Raw genomic sequence first — 15,299 nt, forward strand, 5'->3', positions numbered from 1 at the left:
TAAAAGCAAGTGATTAAATGACAAAGTGATTTTTAAAAAGCCTCACAAACCCAAACAAGCCCACCCAAAATGCTGGGTTTAGTCTTCCTGCTTGTAGAGAATGTTTTGAATTAAGACATCAATGCTTCCTAGGGCTTAAAATGTAAATAAATACAGCTATCTCCATGTTTATTATAATACACTTATTTTTATAGAATATCTTTCTGGAAGCCTGTTTATGATTTCTGAAAAGATCTAGGTGATTGTAGTAGTCTATTCAAAGATGTAGGGGTTTCCTTCTGATTAAGCCTAACTTACGTTAATAATACATGCCTGTATAATTCCAAAATGTTTCTTAATCCATATAACAGCTGCAGGTTTCTTCTTAATAGGTTTGAAATTTCCCCATTTGAAATTTCCCCATTTGAAATTAGATCTATTTAATTATAGTTGGATTAGGCACAGGAGTGTGTATTGTGGAGCAGCCTTGAAGGCAAGATTTTTGTCATACTTAGTGGTGGTATCAAGCAGGAAGGTGAACCAAGCCTGAGCACATTCTCCAGAACTGGTTATTTCAACATTATAGGGTGTGCAACCTCCTCTGTAGACTCACTTTTGTCTTCTGTTGCCTGACTTGCAATTTCTCCTGGATTGCATTTGGCTTGATACTTCTATCAGATCTGAATATAAGCTCCGATTTCCTGTTATGCTCAGAAGAAGGTAAGCACACCGAGACGGCTGGGAAAGGGGTTTGTTACTGAGGGAGTCCAGCCTGGTGTTGGACTTTTTTTTTTTCCCCTATTTTTTGGCCAGCTCCAGCATCGCATAGATGAGAGCAGGACTTGGCAGCTATTCAGGGCTAATGTGCCAGACTGTATTTTCCTTTCCCAAATTAAGCATGCTGGTAGCGTGTCTGCAAGAGGTAGTGGCTCCTGGCTCCTAGCTCTTGCTGAGTTTGGAAATTGCTGGAAGCCAGGAGCTATTGCGTGCCAGTCAAAACTGGCCTTTGTACCGCAGCATGCCAGCTTGGTTTAGAGCATCCTGGAAATTATGGAAAGCCCTGTGTGAAGGCTTATTTTTAAGATGTTTTATGTTGTCTGTGCTCAGGCTTATCCTCCTCCATTCCCTGTGAATTTTTAAATAATACCTGTATTTACTTACTTAATATTTCTGACCAAATTTTTGTCTCTGAAATGAGAGTGCAGACATGATGTTAACTGTCTCTCAACTCACTCGACTGGCTAGTCAATAAGCAAAAATCACAGCTTCTGCTAGATCTGCTAGCAGGCTGGCTTGCTTTCTGCAAGATGATGAAGAGTTGCTTTACTCCCAGCCACTTCCACATCCAGATCCTTGATCTTTCTAATTCTTATGTGCTTGTACTTTCCAGTCTTTTAAAAACTTGTGGTCTCCAAAAAATCTTTTTGTAGCAGAGGTGCAAACTTCAGAAATATTCTCCAGACTCCTGAGGCTTCATCTAGCTGTCCTTTTCTCCCATTCCTGTGGAGTGATACCTGCAGGATGTGATGCACAAATCCTTGCTGAACCTGGGGTAGCAGCTCAGCAACTGTTGAAGCTGCCCCTGGGATTCCTGGGTGCTTACAGATAAACAGTGGTGCTGGTATCTCATTCCCAGTCATCAGCCCAAACCTTTAATGACTTTGGCTCTGAGCTATGCCCCTTCACTACTTCTATCCCTGTTAAACCCATGGCAACTAGGAGCTGCTAGGCAAATGCTAATGCAGGTAGCACGTTCAGACTTATGTTGCTGTCTTGCTTACGGTGCTCAGGTCAGTTGCAAATGCTGTGCCGGGCTGATGAAATGTGTTTCTGGCTCTGCGGTCTTGCTGGTTACACAGTGTAGCTAAAAATATTTTCTGGGTTTTTCTTTGAATTTTCTTTCACTTTCTATTTACCACTTCCATGGTATTGATGTATGTCGATCTGCAGCTGGTTTCCTTTTATTCAAATTAGGTGTATAAATGAGAAGTGGTAGTAAGTGTAATAGTGAGATCACGTGAATTCTCCCAGCATGGGAGCTCCCTGAGCACTTTTCAGGTTAACGAAGCAAAGTTGCTAAGTCAGGTTGCTATTTTTGTCAGGATTTGTCCATCTGTTCCCATGTTGTATCCTCAAACTCTCTGAAGTTTAGTCCAAGCAGAAGCTACCTCTGATATTCGGGGTTATCTTTTTTATGCAGACTTGGTCAGCCTCTTCTGTAGCCATCCACAAATAAACACAGGAATCAAATTCTGCTCGATTTACAAGTAGGTCAGCCTCATTGATTTCAGTGGGACTGCAGCAGACATAAGTCAGCGGAATATTTGCTCCGTGTTTTGCTAAGTTGTTGGCAGAAGGCGGATTTGTATAAGCTCATCAGAGCAGAGATTGTCCCTGCATGAGAAAAATAACACTTCGTACAACCGTCCCTAATTCGGTTTTCTCAGAGATGCAGCAATAACAAATATACTAGCCCCGGTTACCAGCACTTAAAAGGATAACCTCATCCGTGTTTCTTCACCCAGATGTAAGGGAGAGATATATTTAGAATAAAACCATTTCCCCCACTATCACCACAAACAAACAAAGCTCTGCAGTTGTAGAACTACTTGAGGCAACATGTGCAACTCATTCCCATTGGGTTTGGTAACTGAGGAGAAGCACGATGGGAACAGCTTGGAAGAAAATCTTCAAAGGCTACTTAGGACAGTATAGCCTTTGCACTGGAAGCCCTACCACAAACTTTGGCTTTTTTAAAACCCTTCTGACACTTGCAATCTGAAGGAAAGAGAATCAGTAGGTAGAAAGAAAAAAAAATCGAAGACTCTCCTTACTTTTCATTACCGTGTGTGACCAAGTTTCCATACTATCTTCCTTGTAGAGTAAGTCAGCAAAAACGGATAGGCTGGGCAATTTACAAGGTAAAATTCACAGTACTTCGGGTTTTGCTCTCTGCTTAGGCCCGTGAAAGAGTCTTAGAGATGCCCTCTGTGAGCTTGATAGCTGCTGAATATGCTTTGGGAGCCTGCAACAGTGATATAGACCCTGAACTAGCCCTTTCTCTTCCTTGAGACATCCTCACAGGCAAGAGCAGCACAACTATGTTGAGTGCCAATGGATGTCCTCTTCTTACAAACAGGATGCAGATATTTGCACCATCGCGTATAAACGATTTGGGCAGCACCAAAATGTTGAGTGCCAATGGATGTCCTCTTCTTACAAACAGGATGCAGATATTTGCACCATCGCGTATAAACAATTTGGGCAGCACCAAAATGTTGGTACAAGCTAGAAATATTCCTATGGGCAGAGGATTAAACGGGCATATTTGGTTTCTTGAGCTCTTCCTATACATCTTCCCAAAATGTTAGTTGTAAACAGTAATTGATTATCTTTTTCCCCTATCTGTGCCTCCTGTAGAAGAACTATGCACAGAAAGCATATAGATTACACCTCCTATCCAAGAAGCATTCACATAGGTGCATATATACCAACCCACCATCATGTTGGCAACCCCCCAGATCTGTCTTTATTCTGTGGTTTTCATCAAGGTGGCCATTCCCTGGTATTACATGTAGTATCTCTGTGTGCAAGGAGCTGAGTTTGTGACAGGAGATTAGGTTGTGGGCTTTCAGAAATGCCCTCACATGCTTCAGCTCCGCTGCCCCAAAACTGCAAAATGTACTTTACATTGGAGTCTGCTCCCTTCAGTGCAGTTCAGCTTCCAGCAGCAGTGCTGGGTTGAACTCCCTGCAAATGAACCCACTGTGGGAAGCAGCTTTTGCCAGCTGAAAAGACCATTAAATGAGGTGCTTGGGGCTTTCAAACGCCTGTGTTCTCAATATGCTGCTGTGTAGCCTCTCTTCAAAGGGCTGTAAGCATATTACTTACTAATCCCAATTAAATTCAAAATATCCCTGGGTGTTTACTGCTGTTACCCTCTCTTTTCCATTCTTAATTGCATTGTAGCTGAATAACTCTGTATCCACATTGGATTATTCATGAATAGCATATTGAGTTGTGTTCTTTTTCATTTCACAACCGGGGTCTGCTGTTCTATGATTGGTGTAGTCTGAAGCAAGAAACTAATATATGTGTCTCAAGTCAGTATTCTTGTCATGAACCAAACAGTAAGAGCTGTTTTGTTCTGTTTTCTATAAGTATGTGGTTTCCCAGTGAGGTGTACAGCTTATAGAATAAAAAGAGCTTATAGAGTAAAAACAGCTTATAGAATAAAAACATGGTAAACAGGATCTATGAGTGATCAATTTTGATTTCGGAGATTATTTGAACATCTCCTTATGTACATTATGTACTTATGTATACTGACACTTTGAGAGGGAAATGGTGAAACTACGTAAAACAGTTCCAGGTTCTTTGACTCCAGTAACGTGGATGGATGGTGTGGGGGCACAATATTGCAGGGGGGAAAGCCCACCTTTTTTTGCTTTTTTTATTAAACCTCTAGAGCATAACTTCATCCCTGTTCCATGTCACCACTGGCTGTTGGGCCCTCTGCAGAACGAATGGTGGCTGCCCTTGGGATGGTGGTTGACACTGCTTGCTACAGCCAAAGCAGAGGTGCAGTCTTCGTTGCTGAAGGCAGGTCCAGGTCCTCCTGGCCCTGCTGTGGGGCACAGTGGCCCAGAAAGCAGGGGTAGCTTTTGTGACATCCCTTCCTTACAGTTCTTCTGGCGATAAACCTAATTTCAGTTTCTGCAGCTATTGCAATCTGTCAGGTGCTCTGTGGTACATTTTTTTGTGTGTTTGGTTTGGTTTGGTTGATTGGTTAGGGTTTTTTTTCCTTTTTTTTTTTAATAAAAATGTCCACTTGCTCTTATGTTCATTTAAGTCTTAAAGAAATATTTTGAAGTCTGTTTTATCATCTTTTTGCGCTATGCAATGGGGAGGAGGTGCAAATGCCGCCAGCATTGAAAATAAATCCTGTGGGTATTTTCATCAGAGGGTTCACCTGGGTGTGTGTCCCAGTGATTTTAATGAGCGGCACATGTTGGACAAGGAGAGTAGGCATGTACACAAGTGGGGGGCAGACTTTGAGGAACAGAAAGAGCTGCTCTTGGGGTTATTAGTAATATTAAAACCTATTAGCTTTGCTTTTTGTTTATGGGTAAGAATAACCATTTCTCGTAAACAGGATGGAAATTGAAACTCCAAGAACCTTGCAAGTCACAGTGCATTTTGGGGTTTGAGGGGCATTTTAGAGGAGGAAGATGGTTTTCTTTGTTCTTGACTTTGAAGTCCTCAGAGAGGTGGGGTCTTGCACCCAGCAAAGCCTGCAGAACAGATCTCCTTTCTCTCCCAGACACCTTCCCATGCTGTCACAAGATCTACTTGATGCTGTGTGAAGTGGCTGCTGGGAACTAGTGCTACGGAGAGGCTCTCAAGACAGGTTTTGACCCTTTTCCCTTTTGGTTTGAAGGGCAGGGGGATGTTTCTCCTGACCTGCTCCAAAATAAATGGAGTACAATTAAAAGGACAAGGCCATGGGTGCTGGCTCCTGCTGTCATGTGTAAACATGTACCTGGGATGTCCAAGCTGCTAAGCTCTTAGGGATATGGGTCACTTGATGGAGGATGGAGGGACTGTGGGAGTTAAAACTGCTTCACCTGAGACTTGAGATTGGAAGAAAGGTAGTGAGTGCAGGTTTGTGAGGCTAAGGTGTGCATAGATATAAAATCAAAAGTTCATCAGTGGTTTATCTGGATTCTGCTGACTTTTTCTGCTGAATATTTAGGAGTTTGTCTAGATTTTTTTCTTTTTTCCCCTCTCTTCATCATCTCCATTAGCTAAGCCTCTTCCTTAAAAGTTTTTTGCTGCTTCTCATTTTAAAAGCACTTTGAGTTGAATGGAAGTTGTTTTCTCTTTTCCCACTTGCCAGCCATGGCTATGTTCCCCCTAACTGATTGGAGGAAACCTTTGCTTCCTACTCAAGCCAACCCTGGGTAACGCTGCTGTAGCTGCTCACACCAAAAGCCTGGATTTTCTGAGTACAAGCTGAAAGACACATGCAGAAAAACTTTGTGGGTTTTTTTTTTTTCTGACTAACAAAAACCCACTGGGGAACTGGAAGATTTCCCATTTGGTTTAATTATGGACATCTAATGAATTGCAAAAGTTAAAAGGGAGGAAGAGTTCTTGAAATGAATCTCAACTGTGATTTTTTTAAATTGGGGGGCTTCTGTAGCCTAAGCTGGCAGCAAGAGAGGAGACTCTCCAGTTAGAAATGTAGAAAGGCATATCACTGTGTATTACTGTATTAGGCTTTAACCAAAATAAATTAGAAGCACCCAGGGGAGAGCATTTTATGTGGAACAGAACCTTAGTTAAATAACCTCAATTACTTTATTTAAAACATTTGTAAGTACAGTGTATGAGAAGTTGACATAGTAGAGTAGAAGATACAGACAGTGAATGAAATGCCAATATAATTTATTGTATACATGTATTTAGGAAACTGCTTCCAAGACAATTTCCCTCATCCACAAAGCTGGCTTAGGGAATACTTGCTCTGCTCCCTCATTCATAGCTTTCTGCTGTAGTTTCGCACCTCCACCCTGTGCCTCTACAACTGTTCATACGGCTGGACTAGAAGTCAGGTCTCTGGTCATTTGGTCAGCATGGTAAATTTGTATTTAAAATAAGAATAAAATAATGTTTTACTTTTGGGAGTTTGGAGAGAAGCTAGAGGATAGCCCAGTGCATTTATCTAACCTGCTAGGGAAAATTACTGTAGAACTACAACCAAAGTGGGAAATCCTGCCATGTTGTGGGTGACATGTGGGATGTTAAATCCCATCAGCTGCCCCCAAATAGGCAACAATTGAAAGCCTTGAATCAACTGCAGAATCCAACAATGAGACAGCAGGGTACAGGCTGGAATTGGGGGAAGGTTTGCTAGTGGTAGCCAAGTGTTTTCAGTCCCCTGGAAGCTCAGCACAGCTCCTTGCTCCCTGCTTCTTGCTCTCATATACTCCTCATATATACAAACATAGGCATATAACCTGCACTGCCTATTTCTCTCCACATGCAAAGACTACCAAGCTAAGCACAATAGCAAAACAAGGACAGCTAGGTGAATTTTTTTTCACTTTCTCTGGTACAGCTGCTGCATGTACTGCTGCTGAATGAAAGGATTTGAATGTCCCAGTACCCTGTGACCTACTTAGAGAACTGGAGTAGCTTATAGTTACAGTTCATTAGAGAAAGGGATTTTAGTATGTAGACGAACATGATGACTAATACAATGGAATTTATATAATAGCAGTTGTATATATTTGCAATACATCACTCTTGTCCGTGCACTGGTGTTTCTGTGAAAGCATGTGGAATGTCCTGCTCTCTCCGTTGTGAGTACCCTTTGACAGCGCTTAGCGTTTATCCCTTATCTTCTGCTTTCTGAGATGATGCAGCTGCATTTATGCACTGAGACACCTTTTTAGAAACAGAGCCAGGAGCTTTTGATGTTGTGTATTACGCCTATGGAGAAAACTCATCTCTAATTGAGTTGGTTTTGTAAAAGGAGCTGCAGTTCAAGTGGCCACTCTTAAAATATGCCATTTGCCCTCAATAATTTCATGGTTACTGTGCTGTCCACAGAACTTCCTGTAAAGAGCATTGAGTATAGCTATGTGATGCGACAGTAAAATTAATTAAAGGCAAACTGCAGAGTTTTCAGAAGGGCTGACTATATATATTGCATTTCTGGCAGAACGTGCCATAAATTCTGCAGGTCTGCTTTGCCATGCAGATTGCCAGCTAATGCCCTCTCTTGCTGACAGTGTGTTAGATTCAAATTTTCTTCTGTTTTTACTTTGCTTCGTTGCTAGCAACAATTTCAGGAGTGTTGAAAGACGATGGTGCTTAGACAGAAGTCTCTTACAACAAAGCCAAGAAATCCCTCTTAGGCTTTGACCGTCATTGATTTAGCCCTTGTGCCACTTGTCTACATAACACCCTCAGTGGGATTGTTCTGATGCAAATCCTTTGAGCGTTATTTTTGGCATCTTTGTCACATTTTTGTTTAAAACAGATAAATAAAAGCCTCCGCAACACCCCAGAATAGCCTCATTTTTGATCTTGGTCATAGTTGAGAAGTGCAAGGGGAAAGGAATTGATGAGAATGATGTGCATTTTCCTTGTGTGTATTATTTGATATTATTCATGTCTTTGGTATGAAGGAATGCTGGTTTAGGCTGCAGCAGTTCTCTGTTTTTTGGGCAGTACCTCGTCTATGCCAACACCTACTTTTGTTTCAGACCATTTCAGCTTGGCCACTCCTGCTTTCCTTCCTCCTCCTTCAGAAGAGGCAAAGGTCGGACAGAAGGACAGAATCGCCCTTCCCCTTCACTTGGATTAAAATCTCACGGCCTATTAGTTCACAGGGACTCTGTCCAAACCCTTAAAAGGTTTATTGGCAGAGCCTCGGCTGGTGCAAATCAGCACTGTATCATGGCTTCTCAGCGGCCCTCTGCCAGGCTCTGCCAGCTGAAGGGCTGTCCAAGGAGCCCAAGGGATTTCTTATACCTCATTTAACCTTAGTGTTGGGTCTGAAAAAGGTATTAATTTGCAATGGAAAACCTCCTGGAAGAACAGGGGGTCCTAAGGATGAGTCTGTTCCATGTTGCAACATGTCTCAACGGGCTTTTCTTAATGAGAATTAGCCTGGAGGTGTTTCTACAGGGAAAGCTAAGCGAGGCAGCAGCAGCAAGCAGCAGCAACTCAGCTGCCAGGCTTCTGGCTCTTTGGCCATATGTGGGGGATCAAGCATTTTGACGCCAACTTGCTCCTAGTCCTGTTAGACACATTAAAACAGGGAAAAAAAAAAAAAAAAGTCAAACCAAAACAACAACAAAAAAATCATCTTCTTACCCTGGGTTTAGCTACACTGAGGGAAAGATTTATACTTTTGTCCAAATTGACCTGGGGTTACCCTCTGCCTTTGATGCCTTGGCTTCCCTTGGGTGTTTGCTGTCCGTGTCCCGAGGGTGTCAGATGTGGTGGGCGCTGGGCTTCCAGCCCCTATGGCTGGCCTGATCATTATGGGATACTCGTCAGGCAGTGGGTTGCAGCCCAGCATCAGCCAGCCTTGCTGGCTCTGCTGCGCAGCAGGCTCACAGGGAGGAAGGGCAAAGAGACCAGCGAGGCTTTAACATAATAAACCATCCCAGCAAAGCCTTCCAGAGGATGGTGAGTGAGAGCCCGTTGCGGCTGTCTTTCCCACAGGAAAGGAGAAGGGAGGATACTAACCACCTTCGAGGAATGTGTTTAACAGATCGCAGGAGTCCATGCTGCTGACAACTTGCAATTGCACTTCTGGAATCAATACAGTCCCAGAAGTTTGGAGTCGCATGACAAATTGCTTGTGAATGAAAATCTCCGCTAGATAAACTGATACATTTTCAAGTGAGCACTGGATTTAAGAAGAAAAATAGTAGTGAACAAAATCCCCCTGTGCTGCTTTGATAGCCTTGTCCTGTTCCCAGAAAATTGCAACCTGGCTGATGTTATAAAAGCATTGAATGAAAGTTGAGCTGTTCTGTGCTATTATCTTAACAGAGCCAAGGTTTAGGGTTGTTTGGAGCTGGAGGTGCTGTGAGATTCTACCAGCATCCGGTGCCTGCTATATAGATATTGAAAGCAGGCTGGAAAGTCCAGGTTGCTGTTAAATTCTGCCCTATTCATAAGCAAAAGTGAACCAAGCACACAGAACTGAAATGTTATTTTAATTACTCCAGCTCTGGTAGTTGAATCAATAACCCATCTTTCTGGGTTTTCTTGTGAACAGGCTCATTTTGAACCACAAAATAATTCTGTTCCCTCAAAGTCTTCTGTTGCCATTTGCATTTAGGCTCTTCCTGGCATTATTTGCTTCCAGGCTGTTTGCAGAAAACCCCTGTGACTGTGAGCCAAAGTATAACATGTTTTCACTTAGAACTCTGTCCCTACAAGTTGATGGCAAGCAACAGCAGAACAGCTGAAAGAAGATCTCGGAACTCTTTCCCATGTTTGCAGAGCTCCCTCTTCCCCCTTTGTATGTACAAAAGCTAACAAGGAGGGGTGGCAGGGGAAATCACAGTAACACCAAATAAACTCCCTCAATTGACTTGGAGTTTCCATGCCACTCGACATAAACACAGAGATTTGCTGGCCCTTAAGTTCAACCACACTGCATGGTAGGGAAATCCCACAAGGTGCAGGGATATTTTTTGGGGGTGGATCAAAGTTTATGGAGCTCTGAGTAGCTACTGATGCCACAGGAAGAGCTCCAGACAAGGGAAGCTGACGAAATTAAAGCATAGTGCCTCCATACTTCAGTCAATATGACATAGGTTCTGGAAACAAGTTTTAGTTTAAGTGTAGCAGGCAGACAGCTTTTCAAATTCTGGGCTTAAATTTCAGCCTCACTGAATTTTACAGTGGAATAGGACTGGGATATCATTCTTGGGAACATATACTAAAATCTTTAGCCAAAGAATATTTTTAAATGCTTCCATGAGGACTTTCCCAGAGTAAAAGCTGACTGGGGACCCCTTTTTGTTATTCCAGGTTTTACATTGGCATAAGCTACTGGAAGACTTTATAGTGGCATTGAATATATGATTCAGGATACATGAATCAAGTAGGGACCCATATTTTAAAACAATAACCTTTAGTCCTGAAGCACAAACCATCACTGCATTAGAATTCAATGTATTATAGCGCAAGAGCTGTAAATGGGAAAAATATTTTATCTAAAATCTAGGCTTCACATGAGGACAGATTTTGACCTTTATATTGAATGGAAGAATGTTTTGTTCTGAGCTCCATTTTAGGGTTGCTGGTGGACATTCAGATGGCACCCAGAACACATGCAGGGGACCACTGCCTGTGTGTTTAATAATGAATATATATAGCATCCCATTAGCATCACCAGAAACCCATCTGTAATAGAAGGAGAATTTTGTTAATAAATACCTGTTCCGATCTCTAACAGTAAATGCTCAGCAGCCTGTCTACTATGATGAATAGGAAAGATGATACATTACGTTAGCAGAAGGACAGACAACTCAGAATTTTTTCCTTCATGGATATTGAAAATGGCTTCTGCTTCCAAAAAGCCTCCCAAGATTCATATGCAAAGGATTTAGGTGATAGCTTCTTCATTTCTTCACCCAAAACTGCTTTCAGGGATGGTATTGCCAGTCCATATGCCTGTATCTTTACTCTGTCTTTTGCCAAATGCACTGTCTTTTCCCAGGTACTTTCAGACATAGTGTTAATATAAATGATGGATATTCTATGCCTGACTAGCATTTCATGTAGTGCCTCCTAGTATAAATCCCTACCAAATAAGACATGAAAAACAAATCAAACAAACAAACTTAAAGGTATGTGTCTGTTTGGCTTCCTTCCAAGAGCTGACAGATCTATTTACATGTTTTCATGAGCCAAAGTGTAGAAGTTTGAAGAAATTAATAAAAAAATTCAAAATGACATCGCTAGCATAAAGGTTAATATGACTCCAAAATCAGGTGATCCTAAAAGTGATGACATGCAAAACAACCAGCATGAACTCTAATGGAGGAGAAAGTGAGGCCATACATTTCATTGACAAAACCTTTCCTGATGTTACCTGCTAAGAGTATCCTCATTCTCCTCCTGCCCTTACCTTGTGCTGCTGGAAAGTGCCACCCCCTCAGTCATACCTGCCACATTGCGTAACACTGGAGAATTTAAAAATAGCCTGGCAATTAAAATGTTTTGGGTTTTGTTTTTTGTGTGTGTGTGTGTGAACCTGTTAATCCGGTTCACAGAACATGGCTGCTGAAACAATTGTGCTGGTGCAATGGAGGGGGTGGTAGACAGGCAGTGCTGTGGGGACAGGCAGGGACAGGGGAACAGCAGGACAGCAGTGAACCAGCCAGTGAAGAATTCACCTGGGAAGCCACAGCCTTAGTGCATCCTCATTTTCTGCCTCTGCTCCCTCTGCCTTTGCACCTTGGTGCTCTGTGGCTCTCTATATGAAGACCCCTCGCCATCCCTTCTGGGGCTACATGTCTGAACATTTGTTTCTTTCTATACTCTGTGCAGGCTGGTCTTGGGGTGTGATTTAGTTTTAAATCCTCCCAAGGCCACTTACCTACAGAGCATCAGAGGAGAGCTATTTACAGGAACCACCAAACCAATTTTCATACAGATTAGTCATCAGCCTGGGACTTGTGAAGAATCTCAAACAGACTTCTTTTTGTCCTGTTGGGTGGGTTTAAGAAGAAAATTTAAGGTTTTTTAAGTTAGTGCAGCAAATTAGCATCTGCTTGTCCAGTTTCTGCTGCATAATACTGTCAAGTTGCAACAAGTTTGTGCTGGAGTCGAGAACCACTGGTAAGTAACCAGGCTTCAGTGATGCACCAGTCTTTCCCAGCCACTTGTTGGTCTGTAAGCGTGTGTATTGTGACAAGTGAAAACCCCCTTTCTCCCCTCCCTTTTTCGAGCCTCCTCCCTTGTAGCTTGAATGCCTCAAAAGCATGTTGAATTAGCATTGAATTTCTGGTATGCAAGCAGAAAGTTCTGAACAAAATACAACCCTGCCATAGGTAGCCTCTGCTCACTTTGTTGCATGTGTTGACAGAGTGTGGGAAAACAGGTGGACCGAGCTTTACCAAATGCAATCTGGAAAGCATGTAAGCATGTAGGAACGAGTGGCATAGGCAGCTATTAATATTTTAAACGTTGGAGCTGTAGTTAAATAAGACTTTTCTTTTTTTTAAGAAATGCCAAGGTGTTTTTTTTTCATAATACCACTAATTGTTAGAACACACTTTAAAAAGTGTTTAATGCACTCCAGCTGCTTCATAATGGCATCTTTCCTACTACAAAAAATGGAGGGAACAAGGCAGACTTGCCCACATATAGTCTATTTATTTTAGTAGTCTATAGTTTGGTGCGTTTTTTTTCTTGCTTCAAGATCTCATCACTCTTTCACATGGCTTTCAGTTTGCATGCTCTGTTGCAGTCATGCACCACCACTGCTATGATTCTCTTGCAATTTGTTAACTTTTTGTAGCTGAGCCTTTTTGGCAAGATGAAATGATATTTCTGTCCCAGAGTTCCGCACCTTCCCCTCCTCCCAGCATAGCAGTACTAGTTTTATTTACAAGGTATGAACTATGTCCCCAGGGAATCTGGGCCCTTATATCTCTCATTGAAACTTTCAGATGTATTAGTGTACATTGTTTCTCAATAACTGGGTCTGTGTTTTGTTTTGTGTGTTTGGTTTGTTTTTGTTGTTATTTTGTTTTGGTTTTTAGTTGGTTGATTTGGTTTTTGCTGGTTTTTGTTTGGTGGGGGTTTTCGTTGTTGCTTTGGGGGGTTGTTTTGCTTTGTTTTTATGCTGTTTCCTAGGAATAGATGTGCAAGGCAAAATTGTTCAAGCTTTCTTAGTGGCTATCTCAGTTTGATGCTAAGAAGCAGACACATTTCAGATTTATGCTCTCAACAATTTACAGATGTCATTCTGTGCTCACAGGAAGCCCCAGCACAGAGTATATTAAAGGACTATGGTGATGTTCTGCAGCCCTTCCTCTTGTGATTTCATATTCAGAAACTTATTTCAGGTTTTACATTTCTGTCCTGTTTCTTGCAATATATTTCCTTTTTCATCATTCTGGTAATAGTATCACTTGGTGAAAAACTGGCATTGTGAGTCAGCTTCATTTGGTAGAATGATTCACGTAAAGCAACGATGATCCCTCAGAAAGAGAATGGCTTGCCACTGCTTCAGGGAGCTCAGGACAGGAAAAGGAAATGTGCTGATCAGATAGCTTGAAACAAGAAACTAGAGTAAAACTTAGTTGTTTTTTTTTCCATTCATTCACTTTTGGCCAAGTTCCTTAGTTATCCAGACTAATAGGACTCGATGGAATACTTTCTTTTCATTTAAATGAACATTGAACCAGAAAAATTTTATTAGCCAGTTCAAACCTGTTTTCATACTTTTTTCCCTTTTGAAGTTACTTAAATTTAACAGTGTATTGTCAAGAGTACTCTTCTTGGTGCAATTAAAAGAAATTTCATTCTAAGTAATATAGATGCAAAGCTGCACAAAAAACCCCCACCTTACTCCCACAATCCTGGAGTGAGCGTCCCTTGTTCAGGGAGGTCTAATAAAAATAGAACATGGAAAGTCTCTTCTTTTGTATTTCTTACATCGAAATGCTTGCAACAAGAAAGCATGAGTCTTGCTGCAAAGATCATCTCTTTCCAAGGTTATTTTTTTTCAAATTTGCTTATGCCTTGTCTTTGTGGTGACACTCTCAATTCAGAACACCCGGTGTGATCATGATGGGAATATTCCTTCCAGGCTTGAATAAATGGACAGCTACCATCAAGGCAGCCTTTTCTGATAATCATTTACCATGTGATAACAGACATCAGCCCTTTGTGCTGCACTTGGCCATGGTAAATGATTTCATTTTTATGGAGGATTTCCAAAAGATCCCTCTTCTGAGAAGGCAGTCAGATACAATACTTCAAAACGGCAGAGGCAAAAGTCAAGGTTAGCCCTTAAGACAGCTTTGATACATAATTACAACTTCTGAGCCGAGACTGGTCACAACTGGTTTCTAGTGTATTTATTGGTCTGGTCCCATTTATTTTAGAGCAGTCAATTTCTCAGAGCAGCCCTGATGAGCTCCGAGTAACCCTGAAAGCTTAAATAGCAGCACAGGTCCTTGCTTTTCAACGTGCAGCTGGCACCCATAGGTGAGGTTTCACCAACATCAGGTGTACACAGGAGTTGGTAGAACAATCTTATTTCTTAGAAGACTTTACCAGCCAGTTCTTAGAAGGGAATTCATTGCAGGCCAAAGACCAAAGCCAATCTGCTGTCTTGACTTGGTGCTATTCACCTTCACGGGGATGGGTCTCACCTGCTGCTAGAGGATCCCATGAATGCACTTGCAGAGTCCAGTCCTGTCCATACCACTGAAATATCACAAGAGGAGCCATTTCACAACTGTTGTAGCAGTTTATCGCTACGACGTGTGCTACTCAAGCACTAGATGCTCATCGGCATCCTGCAGCTTACGCAAGCATTTCTGGCTCCTCTATTTTACCTCCCCTGCAGGTCTGCAGCATATCAGCCAACTGCCTCATCATAGGTACCCTATGAGGTCTTCCAAACCACAGGTCTTTTTGAGGCTTGATTCAAACCTGTGGGATGCAGGGGCAGGGCTTCTCACCAGCAAGCCTCAGCTTCCTTTCTTTCCTCACCTATTTTGCATGTAAAGGCTTTGATTTCTCTGGAAAGGTTTGTTTTCCAC

The 15,299-nt window shown here is 42.0% G+C and overlaps 1 protein-coding gene across 3 annotated transcripts in view; it reads left to right on the forward strand.

Moving 5' to 3' along the window:
- The window catches only part of EGFR (epidermal growth factor receptor), a 163,188-nt gene that overhangs the window by 50,794 nt on the left and 97,095 nt on the right, over nucleotides 1-15,299 (forward strand). The gene's annotated exons all lie outside the window — the stretch shown is intronic.

This window comes from Streptopelia decaocto (genome assembly GCF_964273445.1).
Source record: "Streptopelia decaocto genome assembly, chromosome: 2".
Classification (NCBI taxonomy): Eukaryota; Metazoa; Chordata; class Aves; order Columbiformes; family Columbidae; genus Streptopelia; species Streptopelia decaocto.